Genomic DNA, 24,651 nt, shown 5'->3' with positions numbered 1-24,651 from the left:
TCACCAACCATTTCTTCCTTGTCTGTTAGCATATCCAGGAAAGCATGGTTATCCCATTGAATATATGCATCAAGAAGTTGTCCCTGACACTCTCCAGAAGCCTCCTGGATTGCTTCCATCCCTCCATATTGTCCTTCTAGCAGATGGGCTTAAAGTCTCCCATAATAAGTAAGGTGTGTCACCTGGAGATGTTCTCAAGTTTCTTAAATGAGGTTTCATCCACTTCACACTCACCAGGTGGACTGTAACAAACTCCCACACGAGTTGTTAAACAGACTTCTGTAGAAGAGTTTCATCTATTTGTACAAGGCAACCCACCTCCCTTCTTCTCTGTCTGTTTTTCCTGTAGAGTCTGTACCTGTCCGTCATAGCATTCCAATCCTGCAAACTGGTCTGCCCTGTCTCAGCTATGCCAATGATGCTGCAACTTTTGTGTTTATTTGTGAAGCTCTAGCTCCTCCTGGTTCCCAGCCTGCATGCATTTCTGTACAGGCACTTTGAAACTGTTTTGTCCTTTGTAAGAGCTCTTTCTCTTCCTTCACCCTGCTCACATCCTTACCAGATGTGATTCCTATGTCCCTCCGATTTACAAGCTATTATCATCCCTTGACGTACCTTGTTTAAGGCTCTTTGATTCAGGTGAAATGAAAGTTGCAAGCAATGGCAGTCATATTTTGTTGCATTCTCAGACTACATTTTGCTCATGACAAAGCATGAGTAAGTGGGCCAATATAGCAGTTTTGGACTAATTCATTAACAACATGAAAGAGCTAAACTTCTCATTGTGGGAATTCCAGATGTCCATTATATTCTACTGGAAACAAAAAGTCTACTCTAAGGAAATGTGAAAATGGATTTAGAACACAATTTTTTTTAAGTTTTTCAGGACTCGATCACTCTTGAATAATATCTTTGATTATATCTGAAAGAAAATGTTAGAGAATAGTACAATAAAAATTAAGTTATTCCATTGTTAAAACCTGATTTTCATTCACAGCATCATGATGGTTTAAGATACTGTAGTTTTAACTCAATTTTTGTTTTACTCTTTTACATTTGCTTAATGAAAAACTGACTCAATTTTTTAAGAACTTGACATCAAGAGAAATGCCTGCTTTCCAGCTTGTTGACTAATTAATTAATTATATGTTCAGTAGCTTATGCTATGCTTTGCTCTGCTCAGTTGCACACTGTTCAAAGCTTTACAGAGATATTATAGTAGAGAATATTTGAATAATTCTATTAAATACTGATCAATAAAAGTGCCCTGTTTTTCAATTCTGCAACTTTATAAAATCTGTATCTTTTCTGTATCTTTTCTGTGTGTATTTCGTATTTGTGGAATGCTCAGCAGGTCTGCTGAGTACAGTAAGATTTGTGGCCTTCCTGACATTATCTCAGACATGCCTAAGTGATTATGACCAGATTTCTTTTTAGAACTGAAAAAGTGACAGAAATACTAACAAGAAGAAAAGAAACTGTTCTGCACTTACCGGTATGTGTTTAAGATTAGTAATAATGATAAAGAAATTTATTTAACATCAACTTATCTATTAAGTTATTCTCTCCTGTGCACTAGAATTCAAAAAGAAAACTTTGAAGTATTGGTTCTGTTTTATTTCATTTCAAATTTCACTAATACAATAATTATAGCTTTCAAAGTTCCTGTCTATTCCTAGGATGTCACTGTAGGTTTTTCTTACTAGATTATGTAGTGTTTTGTGACTTTTATGTTGTCTGAAAGTTCTTGGTAATAGGATATATTTTCATAGTATTATGACTAACAATACAAATGTGTCAGTCACTCTTTTTGTCCTTTTGTCAGCTGAAAGATGCTTTTTAATTAAGCTTTAATTAATATTTCCTACAACTTTTTTTATTTTCCTTTTGAAAAAGAAGTAATAATTTGATTACCATATCTATGTCTTCTGTTATTATTTTAGCTTTTATGTTTCACATTTTCACAATGCAAAATGTCATCAATAAACAGAGCTATGCCTGTCACAGTATTACATCATTCCAGGAATTAGAATTCTAAGAAAAAGATAACAATTGGCAATACTTACCGTAATTCTGAACTGTGAGAACTTGTAAAAGTAGCAGGGGATCTAAGGCTATAATAGATTTTTAGAGAGTGTACTGTAATACTGAGATTGCAGAGTTGTTTCTGTGCAAAAATACTCTGCAACATTGGTATTTAAGATGTTTTCACGGATCATTGTATATCCTTAAGCTTGAATGTTATCCTATGGATTTATTATGTTAAAAACAAAAATCAAACAGAAATAAATTAGGGGTCTCTCCCCCCTTCTTTTAGCAATAGCTTTTTTCTAATCTATATTAGACTCTTTTTAAACTGTGGGATTTGTAAATTTAGCTTTTCTGGAGGTTATAATATTTAACAGTGTAATAAACCTTTCAGATGCACAAATGTTTTTTGTGCGTGGAAATTAAATACTAATGGCAGAATAAAAGATTTAGACTGATGTAGCTGGAAGACTAATTTTTTTATAGATTTCTGTAACTGCTTTATTTTCAGACATTTAAAATCATACCTTTTAAAACATTTTATTTAAAAAGTGTATGGTGTAGTTATAAAAAGTAATATAGTTTCATGGTAACAGGTGTTCAAAAGTTACATATATGAAGTAAGTCATCTGCAAATTGAAGACTTCGGTGAAGTTCCAATGAAAAAGGGATGATCAGCTTGTGCAACTGGAGATGTTAAATTTGTTTTGTCTGCCAGAGCTATGTCATGTAGCAGATTTGAAGCTGGTACATAATCTGATTACCAAGTTTAGGAAGACGTAAGTTAGACTCATGTCACTGAGTGACCTGGTAGCCACCTGGAAACCAGATCGTATCTGACGTAACATAGTCACAGGATTCTGAAAAACACCTACCATATTCTGCTTGTGAACTCTTGTCAGAGCTCCCTTGTTCTTTTTTTCTTATGGTAAGAAGTATGTTTAGTATCTCTAGGTTGTGTGAGTATTTTGATGTGCTGATCAAAGACCTAGGAAGGTTGATGACAAGAACATTAATGTGATCTATCTCCAAATGTGGTAGCTGAGATCTGAAAAACTCTCTGGCATCACACATGAAAAAAGTTTAAAACTGAGCCACTGCTATTTTTGATATTGTTCTCAAGAACAACAGAGAGTAGATATGTGTTCAGGGATGATGCTCCCCTGAAATACTTTTGATAGAATACCATATGAGAGGTGCTCAAAGGGGCATCAGCACCACCTTCAGAAAAGAAATAAAATAGCTATCCACAACACAAAGCCTCATATACTGTAGTCAGAGTGATTGTGACATTACATGTGTTGTTGCTTTAACCTAGAATGAGTCCTGAGACTGTGACACCATTTAACAACCTGACTTAATACATGTCTCAAAATGTAATAATAACAATAAATGTGTCAGATTTATTATTTTTATTATGCAGTTTTTCCCACTAACTCTCATCTTGCTGTAGAAGATAGAGTACAATGCATATTTCACTTTTAAGCACTGAAATGTAACTACCTCAAAGAAAGAAAGCAGAAACTATTTATCTGTGCGTCAAAGTAATATTCACTACTTTTAAAAGCATCAGAGGCCAATAAACAATATTTTGTAAGTGTTTCATAGCTCTAACAGCAATTTCTTACTCTTCTTCTACATATAGGGCATTTATCTGAGATACGTTGCCATTGAAAAATCCTCTGAGAGCAGCAGATGAGTGAGCAGTATACTTGTTCCTTTTTTGTGCATCATTAAAGGAATGATTTGTTAGTAGTTTGAAATAACTATATCAAGACTTCTGTATTCTCTGTATGTCTTTAAGTCAGACAGAATTCAGTGTTTCTGATCACAGGGGTTTTTCATTCCGAAGGGTTGTGGCAGCTCTACTAAATCTGATTCCCACTGAAAATTTGTGTTTTTCAAATGCAACTGATCAAGTGCTAAACTAATAGGAATCTTAATGAAAAAATGTGTATTTTTTTAAGAGAAAAGGAGTTGATAATGATTCAAGCCTAACTTGAAAATATTCAATATGCTTATGCAGAAGAGAGGAGTTCATAATTTGGGATAAGTAGTTTATAATTTGAAATGTACCATGACTGACAAAGAAATGTTATTTCTAAGAGATATTTTGGATTTTTGTTCATGACTGAAGGGCAAGTAGGAGAAATAAGTAGTTAAATGGAAAAATAAAATAATATATAGAAAGCAAAATAGCATACCTAAATATAGGAAGACGGTTCACATGTTCAACCAGAGTTTATGAAAGATAAAATCTAAGTTTTCTAAGTGAAAAGAGGGAAAAATGCCCCTGTTTCCCCAAATTATTGAATTAGAGCTGAAATAGGAGATCTGAAAGTGCATCCATGAATTGTTTAGACTACTATGAAGAAGCAAAACCCAAAAGTATATAGCAGTCTACACATTAACTTTAAAAGCACACTTACCACTGAATTAACTTGTTAGAAAAGATGAAGTTTTGCCAGAGCCTGTCATAATAAGAGGAGAAATTGAGGTGGTTTAAATAACTTAAATACAACACACATATAATACCTGAGGTTATGTCACCAAGGTTTATCAGTATACAAAGAGAACAAAGCAGTGGGATAATGACTGTGTAATGAGAACTAAGACAATAAAAAGGATACTCTCACCAGATATTATGGTCTGGTGAACTGGAGTAGGAAGCATTATCTTTGTAGTACTGTGTTTGCATTATACTTAGAATATAAAGGACATCAATCATAATCATTAAAAATGCTGGCTAGTATTTTTGTGAGCAGATCACATGTTGGGAAATAATTCATTCATACCCCTACGGAGATGTTTATTATGGAATAAAAGCAAAGTAATAGGCTTTCTTGAAGGTAATAGTAGCTAAATACAAGTCTTCCAAGGAATCAGTTCAGTTCAAAATGGATTAAGAATAATTCATAGATACAGTTCATTTAGACTTCTATGAAACACAAGACGTTTTATGGGTTTTCACACAGGTAAGATCCTTAAATAAATTAAATAATTACTGGGTGATAAGGAAAGTGCTGTTAAAACCACTGCTGATGTGTTTTTACTGTTAGTCTGGTAGTATTTGGAAAAAACAGTAAGTTATATGATTCAGTGAATTTTTACAATGCAAGTGGAGGTGGTGGCATGTTGGCAGGATTTCTGCAAACCATGCCTGAAGAGAATAAAAATGAAATGAGTCAATATTATTACTCTTTACAACACACAAGAGTATCCTGAACATCCAGTCTTTGTGTGGTGACAGTTAATTTTCTCTACAGTTAAAAATAAACATATAAAAAATAACATACCTTCCATTGTAACCAATATAGACCTTTTTCATGTTAACTAATGCAGTTGCACTCTAAAATTTATTTACTTAATGATAAAAGTTTTCCAGTTTAATAGTATTACTAATTTATGCAATATAGTATACATTATTGCAGGCTTGAAAATATTTTTTACAGTGTTTGGATATATTTTTATTATGTAAATTTGCTGCAGGATGTATAATTTTAAAACATTGGTTTTTAATCCACATTTTAAGTCTTTAATGAATTTTTTTCTTGTATTTTTATTGTATCTACAGTACATTCAGTAAAACAACTTAAAGTAGCATTGGCTGGATGTTTGAGCTTTCAGAAGTTTTCTCTGTTTTCGTGATGTCCAAGTGATTTCCGTTTCACAGGACTTTACTTCCTCTTTCCATGTGTGAAAATTTTAAATCAACCATTTTGACAGAAATGCTGTATCTGTAAGTAAAAATAAAAACATGCCCAGGGCAAGGACACATGACCCAGAGATCTTTATTTAGCTTGGCTAGCGCATTTTTTGTGAGTCATAAATTGCTGAAAAGAGCTTAAAAACAGAAAGTGATAAACTTATTGTAAGAAATCTATATTGTATGGAAAATACTATTGAAAATTAATTTCTAATATCAGTCTCTTTAATCACCCAGTATATAATCTGTTTCCTGTTTCCAGAAATTGCTACAAATTCATGTTATATTCTGTCTGAAAGCTTAATAAGGATGCTACTTTCTCTCCTAATTTAGTTCTGAAATCTTTTTTTCTCTGTGTACTCTTTCTCAAGCCTAGAATCAGAATAATTTAGGTTGGAAGGTTCCTCTGGAGGTCAGCCTGTCCAACCTCCTGCTCACAGCAGGGCCAACCTCAAAGTTGGATCTAACTTCAAAGTTAGATCATGCTGCTCAGGGTCATATCCAGCTAAGTTTTGAATATACAAAGAATTTTTAATAGAATTTTCTACTTTCCTTTCCAAGGATGATTTTTGCTTTAATGCTTACTTTTTATTGTTTATTATATTTTTTCCTAAAAACTCTTTGTGGGTTTTTTGATAGATATTTTTCTCATGACAACCAAACCTGTATGGAGGTATATTTTTTTATTTCATTGTTTATAGTGAATTTTCCTTAGAAGAAGGTTTGACTAGATTTCCTTTGGTGACTACAAGTGAAACAAAAATGCGAAAGTAATGAGCTCCAGTTACTGCAGTTGTGGACAAATATTATTATATAAAAGCCATAAGAGAGAATTATCTCTTTGCTTTAAAATGTTGGACAGTATAATTTTGCAGGCATCTGAAACAGCAGCAAAATGCCTTAACTTGTAGTTAATAATTTCATATAAAATACACTTACTGACTTATATTTTGTTTCAGTCCATGAACATCTAATAAAATATTGAGACCTAACAAAATAATGAACCTGTTGAGTATCAGCTGTGTTTTAAAGCAGCAGATATGCTAATTTAATATCAAAATCTGTAATGAAAAAAGTTTAGTTTTGCCTTCCTATTTTTCTAAACCATGCCAAATATTGGTCTTAGTTCAGCTCAATTGTCATAATAAGTTTTTATTTTAGTTATTTATTTAGTGGAGAAGGTACATAAAGGATTTCAGCATTTTTACTTTGTTTCCCAATAGGTATCACTGACCTCTTAAAATATGATCTATTTTTGTCTAATTATGTTTTGAAATTTGTGTTTCTAAATACAGGAATACATGTTTTCTCCTACACTTAGTTTTATCAGTTAAAAAAACTATCAGAAAAACACTTGTTGCATCTGACAAAGGATTTAAAATTGCATATTCATGTTTTTGCCTTGTCATGACTGGGTTGCCGTAATACTTGGGACTCTAGCATATTTTGCTGCTAAGATGTCTTTCATTCAAAATACACATAGCTCATGGCCCTGCACTTTCACTGAGGTGTCTGAAGATGTATTTCCATTAAAAAACAAAACTATATGCTCATTTCCTGTAGCTTTAGGATCCCTTCTAATGATTTTTTTTAACACCTTCACACCTTGAATAGATGTATTCTAATGTATGTAATGCAATGGCTCCTATTGTATTTTTGTTGTTATTAACTTAAGTGTCTGGGCAAAATTATTCTGTCCAAAATGTTGGATGCTGTTACAATTGGTTATAGGAATCCTTCTTCCTAACAAATTTTTCTGATCTTTTCATCTGCCTTTTTTATCTCCATGTTGAAGTCCTGATAAGATTATTAAGTTCTACCTGTTGGCACATGAATCCATATGAAAGTGACAAAAATGTGAGTGGTAGATATAGTTTACTTAGATTTTTGGCATGGATTCCTCTGTCGAAATAGCCAGACTGGTGAGATAGGGGCTGGAAAAGTTGACTATAAGGCAGATGGGAAATTGATATGACAGGCTGATAGTGGTCAACAGTTCAATGTCCAGCTGGTGGCATGTTATCAGTGGTGTCCCTCAGAGATCAATATTGGGGCCAGTACTGATGAAAGTCTTCATTAATGACCTGGTGGACTGCTCAAAAAGTTTGTGGTGACTCAAATTGAGGGGAGTGGTTGGTACACTGAAGAGCAGAACTGCCTTTCAAAGGGATCTTGATGGATGGAGAAAGGGTCTGACAGAAATGTCATGGAAGCTCAGCATAGGCAAAAATCGAGTCCTGCACAAGCGATGGAAAAACTCCACACAGCAGAACAGGCTGGTGGCAGAAAAGCTAGGAAGCATCTTTGCAGGAGAGGATGAGGGAGCCCTGATGGGCAAGAAGTGGAACATGAGCTAGTAGTGTGCCCTTGCAGCAATGAAACCTAGCCACCTACAGGGCTTTGTTAATAGACTGTGGCTGGAAACTTGAGGTAAGTGATCCTTCCCCTCTCTTCAGCACCCATGAGACCACATCTAGAGTATTATGTCCAGTTTGGGCTCCCTGGTACAGAAGGACATGGACATACTGAAGCAAATCCAGTGGAGGACTACCAAGGTGATTTAGAAGCTGAAGCATATGACACAAGGAGAGTCTGAGAAATGTGGGCTGGTTCATCCTTCAGAAGAGAAGGTGAAGAGCTTATTGCTGTCTACAACTACCTAGTCTGAGTGTGAAGAGATAATAGAGCCAGACTCTTCTCAGAGGTGTATAGTGACAACACATGTCAACAAGGACAAGTTGGAACACAGGAAATTCTCTTTAGACATAAGGAAAAAATTTCTTCTCAATGAAGGTGGTCAAGTACTGAAACAGGTGCCCAGAAAGGCTGTGGGATCTTTGTCTTTGGAGATACTGAAAACTTGACTGGACGTGGCTGTGAGAAATCTGGTCATACTGTGAAGCTGGCCCAGCTGTGGACAGGGTTTGGTCCAGAGGACATCTAATGGGCCATTCTGACATAAATTACTTCATGATTGTGTGAAACTTGCCTTGAAGATTTTCAGAACTTCCTAGTGTTTCCATATTGACTACTTGCTGACCCAGAGCTGGTTTCTAAGTATCTTGTAATCTACAAGTGATTTCTCTTTCTGTCTGGTTCAGCATCTTAAGTACACATTATGTGAGGAACCCCATTATGTTTCATTTTAAGCCTGTTGCTTCATAGCTGCTTTTGGTGCCTGGAGTTCCTGTATTAGGAGAAGTAGTAAATGTTAGTAATTATCTTCCTTCTCCATATTGCACAATTTTATAAGTCTTGTTCATAACCTATTGACAGTTTTCTCTCTCCAGTGGTGAAGAGTCGTAGAATGTTAGTTTGTTCCTATACCTTTGATCATCCTTGCTGTTCCTTGTTGGACCTTTTCTAGTTCTAATATATTCTCTTTGACACAAAGGGGATGAGAAGTCCACATGACATTTAATAAGCAGGTCACACTATGGAGCTAAAAACTAAGATAACATTCTTTGGATTGTTCTGTCTTCCTTGTTCTAAAAACTGATCTGCCTTCATGATCACTAGCCAGTATTGAGCTAATATGGTATTTGGTATTATAACTCCTGGATCTTGTTCCTGGGTAGTAATTCATGGGTCAGAGAGAAATATTTTTACATTTGAAAGTAGGAATGGGTTTTTTTTCATATGCGTCATACTAAAGAAAAATACTGTGTAATGACATGAATGAAGGCCAAGATCTGAGTTACACAAAGATGGATGGAGCAAGTTGAAAACCACGTTGATGAAAATTGATTAAAGCCAAATAAAGCTGCACCTGTTTTTCTAGAGAAAGGTTAATATTAAGGAGTTGCAATATTTTCAATTTCCCCATGTTTCTGAGAGTAAATTCTCAGGTTTTTTGTTTTGCTTTCTTGCATACTGATTTTAAATACAACTTGAATTTAGGCATGTGGAAGTGATTTCTGTGCAATCTCTACAATATTTAATTTTTTAAAAAGGCTTTGAGGTTTCTTTAGAAAACAATATATTCTGTTTAAATACCACTTAAGTTTTTTTTTTTCATTTAGGACTAGCTTTGTATAATAGTCCTCTGACAGAAACACAGAAAACTTTCTACATAATTTTCATAGGTTTTTTTACTACTTTCCATTTATCAGTTATGAATTCTACTGTGAGATTTACATTTGTGGGTACAGAGGCACTGTTCTTGCTGTTTGTCAGCTGAGATTGAAAAAGACCTTTAATAAATTATGATATTGGAAATAATGCAGTGTTACAGTATATAAGTTTTAGAGCAATAAATCATATCTTTAAATTGAGTGCCAAATAAAAATACAAAGATCCATAGTTCTGATCAGATGCATTAAATATATTCAAACAGAAATAAAGTCATGTTACTTTTTTAAAGCTTTTGTGAACTTTCAAAGTTAAAAGGAAGCTTGAAGCTAAAAGCATTAGAACACTATTTGTAACATGAAAATAAAGTTTACTATTTCCTGAGTCAGTCACATATAAATATAACATACTTTGGATCACACCTTTCTGAACTGAGTAACACAACATACAAATAGGAAAATATATTCTGGTATTGTAAGGATTGTGACACTGAAAGTTCCCACAAAGCAGCTGTTATTCTTTTAAGCAAATTGAAACTAGAAACTTTAACCTAAAAGATGATTCTGTCAGTAAAAATGAATTGCTAGATTACAGAGTTGCATTTCGGACAGTTTCAAAAATAACTAAGGGGTAAAATTAGGAGCTTGTAAATCTTGCTAATGTTGACAGCTTCTTTAAGCTAGTATATTCTGGGGAAAAAATTTTCTATATATATCATGATAAAATGTAAACTCAACTTCCATCATGTTCCAGTAAGAAAAAGAATAGATGAGGGGATTGAGTGCACCCTCAGCAAGTTTGTAGATGACACCAAGTTGGGTGGGAGTGTTGATCTGCTGGAGGGTTGGAAGGCTCTGCAGAGGGATCTGGACAGGCAGAATCGATGGGCCGAGGCCAATTGTATGAGGTTCAAAAAAGCCAAGTGTTGGGTCCTGCACTTTGGTCACAACAACCCCATGCAATGCTACAGGCTTGGGGAAGAGTGGCTGGAAAGCTGCCCTGCATAAAAGGACCTGGGGGTGTTGATTGACAGCCAGCTGAAGATGAGCCAGCATTGTGCCCAGGTGGCCAAGAAGGCCAACAGCATCCTGGCCTGTATCAGAAACAGTGTGGCCAGCAGGAGTAGGGAGGTGATCGTGCCCCTGTACTCGGCGCTGGTGAGTCCGCACCTCGAATACTGTGTTTGGTTTTGGGCCTCTCACTACAAGAAGGATATTGAGGTGCTGGAGCGTGTCCAGAGAAGGGCAGTGAAGCTGGTGAGGGGTCTGGAGCACAAGTCTTATGAGGGGCGGCTGAGGGAACTGGCGTTGTTTAGTTTGCAGAAGAGGAGGCTGAGGGGAGACCTTATCGCTCTCTACAATTACCCGAAAGGGGGTTGCAGAGAGGTGGGTGTTGGTCTCTTCTCCCAAGTGACTAGCGACAGAAGAAGAGGAAATGGCCTCAAGTTGCGCCAGGGGAGGTTCAGGATGGATATTAGGAAAAATTTCTTTCCTGAGAGAGTGGTGAAACACTGGAATAAGCTGCCCAGAGAGGTGGTGGAGTCACCATCCCTGGAGGCGTTCAAGGAACGTGTGGACGAGGCGTTGTGGGACATGGTTTAATGGGCATGGTGGTGTTAGTTGATGGTTGGACTTGATTATCTTACAGGTCTTTTCCAACCTTAGTGATTCTCTGATTCTGTGAAATCCCTGCCTTTATAGGACAGGTATGTGGGAATTTTACTATGCGTAAGTATTGAGAATAATGAAGACTAACAAAGAGTAACTTTGAATCAAAGGTAAATGAGAAAGATAATTTCATTTCTTTTCTCTAGGTTTGATCCTTACCATTTCATCATTCCTGATGAAAGTATGAAAAAGGTGTCCTAACCAGTCTTACGGTTGAATGCTTCCATAAGCATGTGCAGGAATTACACCAAATTTCACCCAGATTGTTTGGGAAGGGATATTCAGGCAGTCAAACAAACTCCAATTTGAGTTTTTGGGGTTTTTTTCTTCACAAAAAACATTGGAGATCTAGCTTGGCTTTGGAAATATGTGTGGGATTGTGTAGTAGTTCTGGTGGTGTCCAGTATGTTTTTATTGCTGCAGTCTCTCTACAGAAGTGAAATTTTCATAGTTCCTTTTAGCACTTCTCCTCCTGAATAACTGAGAGGTTTACCTGTGTAACAGTAGCTTGAAAACCAAATCCTGATGGTTATTGTGCAAAAATTCCAGCAAACATGATTTCCTACAAGCATGTTTGAAAATTTACTTGGGAAGCGTAACACCTATATTTTAAAATTCCAAAGAACAATTCTTTTTTCTAGTTCTTCCTTTGTTGATTAGTGACCCACAGTTTTCTAAAGAGATATTTGAAAGTCTGGGAGTGGCAGTAAACGTGACAAAAATATCTGTCATTTCTGTTAATTTGAAAAAATGTAAGTCATGGAAAATTTGAGATGATTTTCCAAGCAATAATCTTTTCTCCATCAGGGACAAAATATTCAATTTCCAATGTAGCCTTATCTTCTTAAATGGGTTTTCATGTGAAAAGTCCAGTATTATTTTGAGACACTGTATATTATCTTTGGACACCATAATGTATTTCATAACAAAAGTAACTTGTAGTGATGATGTGGTTATATTCTTCGTGATTTGTGCTTTTATTCTCTGAAATTTGGTAAGGAACAGGTGTTTGGGTTTTTTGTGCGAAAAGTTTCTTCAGCTTAACTAGAAGGAAATGTTCACACAAAGCATAAATATTTTTTACTACGTGAATATTAAGTGTCTGTTTTCTGTCTGCACTGCAAAGTATTTCCTGTAGTTTAATACTTCATGGTAAAACTCAGAAGACATTGTGAGTCAAGGTTCAGATGCCTTTAGTTCCTGTTGAAAAAGACCATCAGATATAGTAATACAGTGGTATATTTTCATAATGTTGAAAGAAGTAATTTAGAGGTTTACAATGAATCATTTTTAAATTTAAGAATAATTTTACTGGGAACCCTTGTTAGTTGCTAGAAAATGCAAAGCAGTTGGGAAAAGAGATGTCTGCATTTGAAACAAGTAATGAGAGTAAAGCATAAGCTATTGACCTACACTTGGAAATAGAAAACATTTCAAATAGCAAAATGTGCATATATAAAAGCAGATACAAATGTACAATGTTACTTGATAATTTTCATGTGACTGGAAGTCTGGTCAGAAGTAACATCCAATTAGTGCTTTATAAAAGGAATGCATCATCAGTTATGTTAGTAATAAGCAATGCCTTGAAGTCGAGTCAAAAGAACAGATTTTATTGTGCTGCATGCTGATACATCAAAGATCATAAGCAGGTAGGTAATCTTGACTTTTTTATTCTTTCTTTTTCTAAATGAAAGTTAGGATTTTATGCCAAATGACTATAAGTGTATAGACACATATAATTTAGGATGCGGTGGGGAGGGCATGATTACCAGGGACTACACATCATCCAGGGCATCAGAGAATATAAATATCTGAAATAAAAGAATTGATTTTTGGCAAATATTAACTCAGGAACAGCTGCATGTACATCTTAAATTTGAGCCATTCATTACCTTTAGGGTGAAATAATTTCCATTGCATTCCCCTAAAACACATTGTCTGGTATATGTGCAATGATACATCTTATAAATATTTTTTATAAAAAATATTTATATCTGTGGTAAGACTGTTCACTAAACAGGCAGAGTAGATCTGTCTCCACTGATTTTTTTTTTTCAAAGTAAGTTTGAGATATGAGCAAAATAGAGCAATTGGAAATTCATTGTTCCCCAGTCAGTAATAAAGAAAACAACACAAAATAAAATTAACTTGATGATGGGACTGAATTTCAACCATAGACAGTTGCAATCTATATGGGATCTGTGTTTCAGTCAGTTGGTCTCAGATAGCTTTCTTACTATCCACAGTTGCTTTTGGGGACTTCTAAAGGGTATTTTTCAACAGGAGTATCTGAAATGATAATACAGAGTTCAAAGGAACACACTGTCAATTAGCCCTGAGACTCAGCAAGTGAGACTTCGTTATCCAACATCATTCTGCATCACCATTATAGGCATGTGTTGCGTGCAATTAATTGGCAAGTTTCTAGTAATTACTTTGGTTTTGTATGTGGTAGGGAAATGTTGCATTTCAGTAAAAAGAATTTCAGCTTCTCTAAAGCTGCTGTAAGAAGACAATGATTAATGTGTGAGGATGATGAAAGAACACTCTTTGACTGGGATGTATGTCAAAGTATGTGTGATGACTTCTATGATTCATATTACTATTTAAATGTAAATGACTTACAGGACATCCATATGTTTTTTGTAATTTTATTTTCAAAATCTTTTTTTTTTGTTTTGTGTGCCTCTGCAGAATGAATTGAAACACTGTATCTAAGACAATGTGGAATGGCATAATCTTCAGTGTCAGGATGTGAGCTGTTTGTGGCTATTGGCATAAACCAGGGACAGATCAATCCCTAACCTTTTATCTCATCTTACTTTTCTATTTGTAGGATGAAAATTTCTTTCTATGTGCTTTCCAGGAGGAGTTGCTAGAGTCTTTTTAAGCAGAATGCAGACTGCTGAATGCCAGGGATGTAGCAAATAAGCATTTAATATGAAATTACCATAAGATAATCTATGATTATGCTGACAAATATGGGGATAAATAGCACCAGAATTCTTTTTAGAAGTTTTTTAATACAATTTATCTAAGTAGGATTAACAGTAAAGTGAAAGCTTAAAATATGCGATATTTTACTGGTATATGTGAAGAAACAAACAAACAATATATGTGCATTAGCTTCAAAAATAAGTCAGATACATATTTGAGTGTTATCTGTATCATCTTTATCATTTAACTGAATAAGTGTGCAGATTGGTTTCTTTCCATTTCATACATTTATTTAACGTGATTCTCTCAAGGTATGGTCATTAGTAATCCTACCTGATTTAAAAAATTGTAAAATTGCATTTCCTTCACAGAAATTAACACAGTATTAATACAGAACAGAAAAAAAAAAAAGAAGCTGTCTTACCTTATTGAATTTTAAAGAGAATCTGTAGTTTACTGTAGTTTATTAAATTAAATATTCTTTTCTGTGAATTGTTGCAGAAAGACTCAATAAAAATAAGATCTCTGTTTTTAATTTTTTCTCCATTAAGGGAAAATTGGAGTGAGATTTACTTCTAACATGAACTCTAGATAGGTCCTTCTAGAAGCAGTTGTATTAAGTAATGATAGCTAGCATGACGTTGTGATCTGGAGCAAAGACAGCTTTGTGCTCTGTCTACTCCTATAAATTCTTATTATTTATTTTATGAATTAGCTATATCAAAGTAGGAAATAATTGAAAAGAATCTGAATGGAAAATTGCACAGGAACTGTCAGAACAAACTCCATGTATTCTACCTAGCCACTTTTATCACCTTTCACTATATTAAACATGAAAATTGTAGCTTGCAATATTTTACAGTCTCAAAATAGCAATTTACAGAAGTGATGGTGTCTTCTGTAACCTATGTTACAGAGCCAATGGGTTTTCTGCTTCTCTGTACAGACAGTACACAGCTCATGTACCCTGCTTCACCGCAGAGGGGTGTCATTATTACAAACAAAACATCAAAGGAGAACTTTTGGAGGCTTTCCACATTTATCAGTGATAGCTTGAAATGGTCATTCTGACTACTACGATTTTTAAACAGTTTTTTTACTGCTGCTGTTATGAAAAGCCAAAGGTAACAGCCTTTACAATAGATTTTCAGGCAGACAACTTTTATTTTTCGTTCTTCTTGGAATGTTGTTATAAAGATGAAACTATGACACCATCGCCATTTCCATACCAATGCTGAGTGAGGTATTACAACAGAAGTTACTGTACTAGAGGACCAATATAGATAGACACAAAGGTGAAGACACCATAGCACATTAATAATTATAATACTATAAAGATGTAGTAAGTACAGTAAACTTTCAGTGGTTTGATAACTTTTGTTAGCGTTTAGTAAACTGGCTTGCCAAAACTTCTGTCAGGATCCATTTCTGGCCAGGAGCTGTCTTCTCGGAGGGATTGTGATAGTCAGTCATCTCTTTTTCTTCATTTTCTAGCAGATATTTATATAGTTTGGGTGCCTTTGTCTTTACAGAGATTTTTATGGTCCAGGGATATGTATGAATGATTACTTCTTTTCTTCTCGGGTCCTTCACTTTTCATAGCAATTAGGTGTAACCTTTGTGCTTTTGGGGAGGCAAGGAGGGGCTATATATAAACCATAGGTGCAGATGTTAATTCAGAGACGTGATAAAGTACTATAAAGTTTGCAGTAACACTGCATCTGGCAGTGTTGGGTGGCATGCTGAAATACTTCTCTGAAGCAGTGGAATCATCTGCTTCCTCCTTAGCACTACTCTCATTACAACATCATACCAATGCATGCATGCACGCGCATATATATATATATTTATATTTTCACATATATTTATAGCAATTGCTGTTTTATTGGTTTTGTTACTTTTATGCTTAACGTGTTTATAATCAGCATGGATCTTTTGCATACTGGTTGAGCTCAGAGTAGTGACCTCAGGACTTGATATCAGAGGTCATAAATCAAGTGATATCACCATACTGTTTTGGCATCCAGATGTACTCTGACTTAGTGCTGTGGTTTTCATCACCATCCCATGTGGAAAAAAGGCTGGGGCAGAAAACCCCCAGGTGTACACAGACCCACATTTTGAAAGTCTGTTTTACTTACTCCAGTGATGGAGTAAAATAGAATACTTAAAGATGTGATTGCTGAGTGACAGTTGTAAAATATGACTTTTTTGTTGAAATATTCATTTAGTCTGAATCTTGAAATGTTTCCATTTGCTCTGAGGTCATTATGTCAGTGTGGTTAAACACAGAAGCAGAGAGCTTCTCACATGCAACAAGTTGCCAGGCTACAGCCTTAGTTATGGCTTGAGTATTTTCAGCATTTAATTTGTAGTACTGGTACTAAGGCAACTAGCTTATAACAAATTTCTGTTTATGCTTTTAGACGGAAGAAGCTGATTAATTGCATCTGTCCTTAGTCTCTCAGCACTATTCCAGAACCATCTTTAGATTTTATACAGAACTCTCTTTAAATGCTATGTTTAACTGACATCTATAAGAATTTTTCACTGTACCTGAGCTGAACCTTTGCTGTTCTGACCTCTTTTGTGAGACTAAAGCAAGCCTTGCTTTGCATTCTTTTTTGACCATGCAGGAAGAATCCAAACATTTTATTTCATGAAATTGCTGAAAAAGCCTTAGGGTGTCTTGCTTGTGTGAATGTATTTTAGTGAGTTATATGTTTACTGTCTCTCTCTTACAGTTCTAAACTTGAGTTATAAGAATGTTTTTATTATCAACCTTGTGTAGACTGACCTGTTACAAATTCACTAATGTTGTATTTTTGGTGAAAAATCTCCAGGCATATAACAGCAATGATTTTGATCAACTGTTTCTTACCACAGTTTATGTTTACTTGCAAAGAATCACTCTCAATAGAATTAGATACTTCATCTACTCATTCTTCCTCAGTTGTTCCCTGAGTTGCAATAGCACCACAGCTGACAGCAAAATTAGTATCTTTCCTTGTCAAGAGATGCTTCTTTTCCTTGCGCTTTCTCTTCCAGAGTTTACACAACCAGCTTTCCATTTTACGTTGATTTTTATTTGTGCAATTTACTTTGTCATCACCCCAGAGTTCTCAAGTTCCTCTTTTCTGGCACAAGGAGAACAGTTATTACTTTGCCCTTTAAGCATGAATTCTCTCCATTTATTGTCAAACAAGATTATACTGTTGGATTCTGGAAACCATTCTAGTAATTAGCTCCACAATTTCCCTTCACTGATACCCGCATTAGACCAAATGGAGAGTAATATAATATGTATAATGACCTATGAAAGAATATTTTTTTAATTAATTACTTTCTATTGGAATTGCTAACAGATGTCTAGTAATAACAGAGAGTGTTGCCATGCTTTAATGGCAGTCCTAAGACAACATCACAAGTGTTTTTCAACCCTTCTTCAGTATTTGCTAAATTAATTTTTCCCTTCCAGGACCTTTGGTACTTAGAAATAAGTACAAGGCCTTTGCAGACTTCCTGCCTTCCTACCTGACATGACTTTTGTGTACAGCATTCATAAATCATGTAATTTGATGGAATAAACCAGCCTTTAATACTTTCTATTGATTTTATTAAAAAGGATGAGAAAGTAAATTTGCAATTGTTCAAGCATGTAACTGAGCAAATTTAGTATAAGTTCTGAAAACTAATAAAAGATACAACAATGCTGTCATTGGATAAAGATTGCAATTGTGAGTGAATCAATAAGATTTTTCAAATTATCTATGAGTCATTAATAAAACAGATAATCATAATGTATTTAAGAGGTTGCCCTTAGGAAAAAAAAAGCGGCAATTTTCTGTTGAGAATATTCAAGGGAAGTCAGCTTGCTTTCAGTTTAAGACCTCTGCCAGTGTTTTATTCAGTCAAGCTTAAGGACCTTTCTGGTGAGGCATATAGTTAATCCACAGGATGCAGCTGCTCCTACAGTGTAAGTGACCATTTTTCCTTAGATATGTCCTGGAGGAGACAGCCTAAAGTATGGATGTCTTCTAGAAGTATTGGTATAAAAGTGCTTGAGTCACTCCACTTTAGTTTTACTTTTGACAATATTTATTCATATATGTGATCAGTCTTTCCTTTGTCCTTGTGCACACAACAGTGGAGACTTTTTTCAATAACTGAATGTCATAATAACGTATCAGACAAGCACAGCAGAAAAGTTTAAATAAAACAATGTTTTAATCTCAAACAGTCTAGGCACTAGCTCAATGACTCCATGATTAAGTCAATGTTGTTTATAGTTACAAAACTGTGAAAGGTGTCTCACCCACAAGCACATGCACATCCCTACAAACATACTTCTGACAAATCAGGTAGGATGTTTCCTCCATAAACCAGAAGTACTGGTTAAAAGGCAACATATCACATGATATACACACACAAAAAAAAAAAATCACAGAGTTATTGGAATCTGGAACCAGGGAAACCCACCAAGATGAGTCAACAAAAGAAGCTCTCACCAGGATGTCATGGAAACTGAAGGGGGTTATGGCTTCAAGGGGTGTAGGGCTTTGGGTTGCAGGTGAGAGAGAGGAGAATTTTGGGATAGTGACGGGTGTTTTAAGGGGATTGTGGGAATGTGTGAGGTTTATTATGGGACTTTTTAGGAAAGGACCAAAGGAAGGGAAAGGAAAGGATCAAGGTGGATTAGGGTAGCAGCATATGAAAAAAGGAGGAAAAAAGGGGAAGAAGGGGCTAGTTGAGTTTAAAAAAGTTGCTGGTCAGCATGCTTACCTGACTGAGCCCTATGCTTGATCACAGCAGTCTATCTTTTGTGTGTGTATAAGTGTGTATATGTGAAGGGTAGTGAAATTCAAGCCTGACTACCTGGTGAGTAGGATACTAGCCCCTAGAATGTGACCACAAACCTCAGGGACTCATAGGTCCAGGGGCCAGCACCTGGAGGGGACTGGAGTCTGAGGGTTGGTTACTGGATAAACAGGTCAAAGACCGGCTACCAGGAAGACCCATATTGTGTGCATATTTATTCTACTAGTGGCCTTCAATCTCAATCAGACAGAGAGGAAGAGGAGGATTATACCATCTGTGCTTCGTGTTTACATGACTGTTGGTTGCGTGGGTGCTGGAAAAGGCTCTGCTCTCTCTTGGGTTAGATCTGGGTGGCCAGCCACGTGGGCATGTGTGTGCATGTGTATATGCCCATCAGGAATGTGTACTCAGGGTTGCTGCTGGCTAGAGCTGGGGGCAGAAGACCACTGCTCCCGGGATTTGGCTACCTCTGACAGTACTGGGTCTTTCTATAGATAGCCTGCCCAGAAAGAGATGGAAAAGTTGCTTTGGATGGTGTTGATGATGCAAGTGAGATAAAAGAACTGTTTTTCTTCTGTGTGCACTTTTCTTGTAACGGAATTGTTTCTTAAAGGGAAGCTTATCTGACTTTGGAGCCCATTACCTGGACCCAAAGTGCCTGTGTAGCTGCTATGGCTCAATCCTTTCATTGTGGACAGTGTTTACCCCTTAAATTACTGTAATAAAAATCTTTATTTAATGATCTACTATTATAAAAAAAAGTTGGAGAAGTATACTACGCTCCAATGATTTTCTAGAAATACAAGACAGATGATGGGTGTAGGCTAGTAAGAACTGAAATTTTGACCAAGATAATGACATAAAATCATCAAAACGTTTTCTAAAAACATCTAATTAGTTGTTCAGTACCTCCTGTCCACCCACTCATTCGTTCTTTCAGTAGCACGTATTTCTTTTCACTATTTCTTAAACTCCGTGATAATGCCAGGGTAAAGACTATAATGAGCATATGTTTTACTTTAATTGGCTTTTGGCCATAAACCATAATTTGCATATTTTCTTAGAATAAATAATGAATTAAAGTTCATTGTGCCCAGGACCTGGGCCCTTCAAATTTGGGCCGATGTTCATCAGATGATAAATTATTAACTTCTTAGTTTAGGAGTAGATTTTACTTTAAACTATCATAACTTACCATTTAATTGGGTAGAATGTAACTCTTCCTGATATTTCATGTGGAAAACTGTACTATTTGGTAAAAGAGACCACGGAGGCCAGATTTGGCTTTAGATGGTAAACTTCAAATAGTTAGCAGGGCAGCTAGCATATATAAAAAGATACATATTAAATACTTGTCCATCTCTTTGAGCCTTCTTAAAAATAACATATATCTATATTCCTGAAAATGGATTTCAGCACTTTGGAGTCAAAGCTAGTTTAATTTACCTTAGTCGTTGTAGTCTACTGTTCAATTCTAGTAGTGCATTTGGTTGACAAAATAAGGACAAAAAGAATTCATCACTAAAGAACAGGATTTTTTTTTTTTTTTAAATTTCTGAACATACTAGCTAAGCCCTACAGGTCATAATTGTTAAGAAGTTCGGTAGAGGTTGTTCTCAACTATCTCAGCTGTGAGAAATGTCCAGAAATCACCTACTCATTATGTGAGAGTCATATAAGTATCACAGTTTTTAATGAAAATACACTGGTATAGAAAACGTAAAGGAAGAAAAGTAATAAATAAATGCAGTTACAAGATACTAATTTTCTTTCAAGTTACAGACTGATCACCTGCATCAATCATCCTGTCAAGTATTTAGCCAGTGGCTTAAGAACACCTTTACGTAAAAGCATAACAAACCCAGTTCAGCCTAGAGGAATTTACAAATTGAGTACGAACTTATATTGCAAGCTTTTTATGCTAATCATAAAACTAGACCAGAATATGCTGCAGTGAGAGACGCATAAAGCACTCAGCTGACTAATGGATACTCAAAAGAGAGGAAAAAAAAAAAAGACCAAAAAAACCCCCAACTCCCCCACCCCCCAAAAAACCCAAACACCATGTAAGCTACACAGTTTTAAGCCTCTGGCAAATGATAGCTAAATAGCTATTTTTTTTCTGCTTTTAGGCCTTAGTCTTACAATGAAAACCACTTGCAGGTAAAATTACTTAAATATCGGTTTCATTTTCTTCCATTTTGTCAGGGAATTCTAGAACTGGATTACTCACTTCCAGGGTGTCACAGACGCTTAACTCATACCTGTCAAAAAGTATTTTATGATGAAGTTATCTTTGTAGGAATATATGTTTCTATACTGAGCAAAAATATAGCTGAAATATAAAATTATTATTCTCAGCACTGAAAAAAAAAATTATGGTAGTGGAACATATAACTGGAAGCTGCTGGCAAATTTACAGGAAATCACTTCAGTGGAGGAGGCAATTATTTCTGTCTGTCATGATAAGAATATCTTTCATTCAGTGTGTTGTACAACGTCCTGTTGACATAACTGGTCATCCTAATACACATTTCTACATTTTAACTTAGCGATTGACAAGGATCAGTATTTTCCATAGAAGAGAAGGGGGTTTTTTCAACATACCTTTGTACATAAATCTATTTTTTCTTTGACTCTTTTCACATTGTTGCAAGCAAATTATTAATAAACATTGTATTTCTCCTCTTTATAGTGTAGTCAGAGAAAGATTTGAAACTTTTTTGTGATTTTATTAAAAACCAGTGAAAATGTTGTGAATCTGGACACACATCAATAGTATTTTCCCTTGCTGAAGCTCTAGCTAGCACAGGATTTCTGCTTACCCTTTCTTCTGCCTTGGTTTATTCTTCAGTATATAGACATCACAGAATGCTCATGTAAAACACATAAATCCAAAATATAATTATTCAGTCCAATATCATTATTATTATCAATAACTTATTGTGATTAGCTACTGTTCTAATGCATTTCCTTAGCATTGTATTGTATTGGCTTTGCCACTCGTGATCACTAAGGTTGACTTCCATTGTGCATATACATTTCAAATTCATAATTTGTATTGTAGAATCTGCAAGGATTCAACAATTGTTGTAAATGTCTTGTTGCTTATGTATACATTTAGCTCATTGTATTAAGCAGTCTTTGAAGTTTGCACCATTTTTGTTTCCTCAATAAACATAGAGAATAGCTGGTGGGAATGATTAGATATGCCTCACCCCCACCATCCAGTGTACTGCCCCAACTAAGGCTAACCTCTAATACGTGGAAGGTGTAATCCAGGGAAGTAAATAATGTAATAAAATGAAAGCCAGCCCTTTCTACTTCCCAAATCCAGAATATTTAGTTATGTGCATGTGGTGGGGAGGTAGGGGTGGAAGGGAAGTATATAAAATCCTATTGTGTTCAGAGTGCTTCTGAATATGGTTGCATGGAGACTTCTTGACTCTATGGCCATGTTGACGACAGAAATGGGAAACCTACCCTTCCATTGCTCTTAAAGAGAATTTTAAAAAGGGGTGACTAGAATGAAAGGATAAAAGTACAAGCATCCAATTTGTGTCTTACTGTACTTTAGTCTGACATTTGTCCCAAAAGCTTGTTTAAAGTCTTTGGTGGGATTTTTTTTTTTTTGAATAGTCAATATTTAGTCAATAATTTTGAAGACTTTGCATGATGATGACTGCATACCATCTTCTGATGAGTTGTTTGAGTGCTTCTTTAAATATTTAACTTACGAAATCATTTGCATAAATTGTAATAAGTGGAGCTACAAAAACTTGGGTATTTTTTCTTCAGGAAGAGTATGTTTTATTCCTTCTCCTAAGGTATTTGTTTAGTTCTTATGAACACAGCTCTGTTTTCTTGGAAGTGGAGCAAGAAGAGAAGTGAACTCTACAAAAGGTAAAAGCAGAATTCACACTAGATATCCCAGTGTGGTTGAGGTTGGAAGGGACCTCTGGAGGTCATCTTGTCCAGCTACTTGCTACACGTGCAATAGTGTTACTTTGGGGATGTGCGTACTTGGGGAGAATGATGACTGACTGACCTCACTGGTTACAAAACAAGCTTGTACTGTTAAAAACTGTTTAACTTTTACCTTGACACATATTTCACTGACTGCAATAAGTAAAGAGTAATGATGAGAAGTTAAAGACCTTGAAAGGATCCTTTCTTTATCTTCACCTTTCTTTCCTACATTGATCTGAAACATCTTTCTGCGGTGTAGTTTGACGAGAAGTACAAAGAAATGTGAATGAACACTTCTAGACTCCATGGATGTTTCATTTTTTTCTCTCAGTAGTTTATCCATTTCTTACTGTCATTGTTATTAAAAACCATTATTGCTTTCATACTGGTACATCTCCAAGGACAAATTAACTGCAATTAACTGTAGATGTAAAGTGATTTTGTACTTGCTAAAAATAGTTCTAATGTAACATTGAGTTTGACCTTGGAGGCTAATTGCATCATTTTAGAAATAACAAAACCCAGAACTTTAACACATTAGCCATAATTTACTCCCCTAACATGTGCAAATTGAAATCTTTTAAAGTGTATTTACATGGACTTTTAATTTTTTTATGCCACCTTGTGTGCTTTATTAGAAAGCATTAGGAGTTCTCGAGGCCAATATTGCTCTGAAGTGTATCAACAGAAACACAAGGCTAATTTAAAAATGTTTTATTATATTTCATATAAGAGATTGAACTATTTATAAAACTCTATGATTCACTTGTAATGAAACTCTGTATTATTTCTATGTAACACCTCTTGCACTTTGTTACTATGCTACTTTTTTTTCTTTTTTAATACTTGCTACCTGCTGATCTGGGAAAAGTTGCTTTTCATTATGTGTTTATAGAAGTGAGAGAACTTTCATCCTGACTGGAGGCTTTGAATATCATTGTATAGTAACTCCCAAAAAAGTACTGAGTGTCAAAAAGGGAGGAAAAGAGGTGGGCAGGTGTCAGCAAGCAGTGGTGCAGTAGCACTCTGACATTGGTTAAAGTATTAAGAATGAAAAGATGGGGAAAATAGAGAATGATCAAATACAGACAGAGTTCATAATAAGGAGACAAGACATAAATTTCTTGTAATGCTGGAATTGGTAGAATATCTTGTTTATTCATGTAACTGACTTGCAGTAAAACAGGCAGTGATCTATAATGAGGAATTGTTCATAATGAGGTGAATTGTAGAAGCATATATTTTATTGTAACTTAGCCAGTTTCATTAGCTCACATGAGAGTACAGTTCTTTGGATCAGATCTAGATGAAAAGTTAGTTTTGAGATGAGAAAGGCAGAATTCCCATGTCTCCTGCTTTTTGCATGAGACGTGCTCATCTGGCCCTCACTGCGATCTCCTGCGCTCTGGAGACACTGTCCCTCAGAAAGTGGCACTACATGGTGTCTCTTCA

This window comes from Gavia stellata, chromosome 1 (assembly GCF_030936135.1).
Source record: "Gavia stellata isolate bGavSte3 chromosome 1, bGavSte3.hap2, whole genome shotgun sequence".
In the NCBI taxonomy this organism is placed as follows: domain Eukaryota; kingdom Metazoa; phylum Chordata; class Aves; order Gaviiformes; family Gaviidae; genus Gavia; species Gavia stellata.
Note: the sequence above shows the minus strand (reverse complement) of the source record.